This window comes from Lissotriton helveticus, chromosome 6 (genome assembly GCF_964261635.1).
Source record: "Lissotriton helveticus chromosome 6, aLisHel1.1, whole genome shotgun sequence".
Taxonomy (NCBI): domain Eukaryota; kingdom Metazoa; phylum Chordata; class Amphibia; order Caudata; family Salamandridae; genus Lissotriton; species Lissotriton helveticus.
The window spans coordinates 1,393,726,181-1,393,729,899 of record NC_136067.1 but is presented as its reverse complement, the minus strand read 5'-3'; the positions used below and the strand labels follow the sequence as shown (position 1 = coordinate 1,393,729,899).

Below are 3,719 nucleotides of genomic sequence, written 5' to 3'. Positions count from 1 at the left end.
ATGCCCCAGATGGTCAACGGTGATGGTGGGATATCCACTTTTGCACTTTTCAGTGAGCTAGACTTATATTTTTCTTTTTTTTAATTAACATTTTCAGACTTTGAATTTGCGTGTGGATATATTATATTTACAAGTCTTTGTTTTGGCCCTTTTTCACTGAATCTTGTTCTAGCATCTGGTCAGGGGGACGAACGCACCACAAGTGCAGAGCTGAGTGGAACCTCCTGCAGCCAATGTTCAACTGCTCCAGGGCAATCTAGCAGTCAAGAAAAAAAATGGAGGGGGGCCTCCCCATTCCTGCATGTATTATCTTAAGAGAGAGGGCATCTCATAAGATGGCCGCCTGTGCACAAGTTCTGTCTGCCCTCAATCTAGAAGCATATGAACAAGCATTGGCAAAGCCAATAAGTCTCGAGGATGTGATGTTATGCCTTTGTCAATGTTTTAGGTTTCTGTGTGGCATGTCAGAAAATAAATATTAAAATGGCTAATAAGGGCCAGTAGTGTCTGCGTCCTATCCTTTTTTTTGCTACGGCGGGTGAGGGGCAACATGGACAACAAAGGGAGGTCAGACAGGTGGGCTAGGCAAGCAACACTGACCACAACGGAAGGAAGGAGGGCAGGTAGGTCCAAGGAACAAGTGACAGTATGGAAGGAGCGTGTGGATTGAGGCAAGCAACACAAGCAACAACAGAAGGAGGGGCTGGGGTAGGTGAGGGCAAGCAACAAGGGCAACCACAGAAGATGAGAGGGCGGGAAGGATCCAGCAACACAAAAAACAAGGGAGGAAGTGCAGGTGGGGGCAAATAACATGGACAGCAATCAGGGTCAAGCAACATGGACAACAACTGAGGGATGAAGGGGAAGTAGAGGGACCCGAGTGAGCCAGCTGAAAGAGACACTCGTTGCTAGAATGCTAAAACACAAAGAAAAAGTAGCGCCTACAAAAATGAGTGGTGGAAGGCACAAGTAATGCATCCATACTACAAGGGAGGAATAAACACAGGAAGGGGAATGGAGTCCGCATCAGCTGACCAATGAAAAGCAAAGCAAATGAAAGTGACAGCGAAACCAACAAATGGTAAGCAATGGACGTTCTCTAAGCACACTGATAGAAAACAAAAGGTCTTGAAGAGACAGGCAGCACTGTCTAGATAAGACCTAAAATAGAACAAAGCAGACATTACTGTCCATGAGGACCTCTGCCACCTCCGCTGAGGCGCACTAGTACGATTACTTTGCTCTCCTGGAAAGATAACATAATTATTCTCGTCTCATCCTAGCCCAGATCCTAGCCGCAGGATTTTTTGACCTGATGGATCTAGTCTGAGTTTCTCCCTCCATGTCTTGTCCTAGTGAGATCAAAGGACTGAGAGTCACAATTGGCAAAGCGTCAACAATAATTACCCCACCTGACTGAATACATATGGATATTCCTAGCACGAGGCTAAGAAGTCTGACAAACCACTGCTCAATATTCTCAGTTTAGATTAGGCTTGGGCACTTTATTGACACTTTCAGCGCTCGCCGTTTTGACTCATAACACTCACCTCTGAACTGTGCAACCAGAATCATTTGCCCTGACAAAATATTTTGATGGCCTTACATGTTTATATTTACAACAAGATGAGATTGAGGACAGATTCTGGGACATCTACGCCAGGAAGATGCACTCGGATGCTGCCATCAATTTTGAGTTGAACTCTCATCTATCAACACTGGTAAATATTCCCAAAATCTACGCACTCTCAACAGAATGAAATTTGACTGAAGACATTGGCCAAGACAATCACCACCAAAAACAAAAAGGAGCAAAGAGGGATCACAGGACCTAGGTCGCCCCCCACTCATCAAGTTTCAAATCCAATATTGACCTAGATCACAGGCACTATTCTCTTGTATTATGTAGTGATATCTCTCATTTTTACATTCAATTTACAATTACCTCCCCTCTTTCAGAGATTATGGGGTAGGGGATATATCACTCACGTGCCCAACTTAAAAAGCCCATCCCTCTAAACAGATACTTGTGAAACCAAACAAACACTGTGAAAAAATGTGTGAGAGCGAGATGGCACCTCACGGGCGCACCACCAATGGGGAACCTGGTAGGTACTCAACCAGGTGTGCACTCTTGCACTTCCCCAGGGTACTGTAGCAAAGTGATGCCACCAAGGAAAAAAAGACCAACAGCAGATTGTTTGACGGCTAAGAAAAGTAGACAAGATTGATTATATAGAAAGTGTGACTCCAGTAGACTTAAAATGAAAGAAGAATATTTTCGAACAAAAAGATGCTTGAATTGGTTCGATGAAAATACAGGTACAGAAAATGTGGTGGAACCTGGATCAATGGGGAAGGTTTGTGAGTATATTTGAGTGGAGACTGAAAATATAGTAATCCTTGTCCTAGCCTGAAAACCAGATGCACAAAATATGTTTTTTTAAGTTGCAAGAGGGCTTGAGAGGAATGGCTTCCCTACAGTTTCACTCAACATAGAAACTGTGAGATTCACTGGATTACCTCAGAGCTTTAGTGAACGAGCCTGAAAATGTCAAACTTATTTATAGATATGCGTTTGACTTTGCCCAAGAAAAGTACCAATGCTGCCTAGATAGACATCAATAGAAGAGAAATGTGTTTTTTCAAAAATAGTATTAATAAATTAGTTGATTACCATGTACTTCATGCTTTCATGTATAAATATATGCATAAGAATATATATGAATTAAACCCACTCTTTTTACTACTGTTTTCTTCCTTCTCCTTGATCTTTAAAAAGCAATGCTAAAAGGTAGTCCAAATTATTGGTCCTTTTTCCAAGTATAGTGGATGTAGTGTACCTCATCTTATAACCGTACAATACAGTTCAACTGACTCCACTATTCTATGTTTCTGTGATCATCCTTAGTGGCGGCGCCTCTGCTAAGGCAGAGGAGTGAAGCCCCACTCCTTTTTAGCAGTGAAATAAAGGAAAAATAAAATTACAATAACTCAACGCTATTATCATTTTATTTTGTGGCGGGGCGGGCCGGGCTGCTCTGACGACAGGAGCAGGGGGAGTGGTGAGCACATTTTGGAAGTGCGCATGAATATTTGGTCGGCCGTCTCGGGCCGGCCAAACATTCATGCACAGTTTGCATGTTCTCCACCCAGGCTTTTTGAGCCTGGGTGGAGAACATGCCCAGGCTCCCACTGCCTGTCTGAGCACTGACCCACGACCCTCAGACCAATCACTACGCTGCATTGCAGCGTTGTGATTGGTGGCTGTGGGGATCGTAGGTGTGCTTCCTCGTCTGGCCTGGAACGAAAGACTAGGGAGGAGAGACACGGTGAGGAAAATGCGAGAAAGGACCTTTGTTCTTCATTTTTTTATTTACACCCGCTACCCACTATGTCCCCCACCACCCCGGATCTGTGCCGGGTGCCACTGCTCACCTTAGAAGTGACCGAGAGCACGGCCACACAATAGCACTTCATCGACATGCTCCAGAGCCACCAATATCCTAGTTTGCCTCCCACCACCTCACCAAATCTGCAATTTTCTACAGCTCAAATGTCGAGTGACTGAGCCAAGTGGAGGGCAGACTCAGCTGTCCACCTTAGTGTGTGGTGGGTCTCCTGCAGCAGTGCGTCCCCAGTATATTGCAGCTTCAATGTAGAGGGACTGTACCAGGGCTTCCCAGGTTTGGGTACCGTAGCCTGACTCTCACCAAGCC

General features: G+C 44.7%; 1 pseudogene; it reads left to right on the top strand.

Moving 5' to 3' along the window:
• Window positions 1–1,667: 1,667 nt before the first annotated feature.
• On the top strand, window positions 1,668–2,628 carry LOC144762721 (DCN1-like protein 4 pseudogene; annotated as a pseudogene).
• Window positions 2,629–3,719: the final 1,091 nt, after the last annotated feature.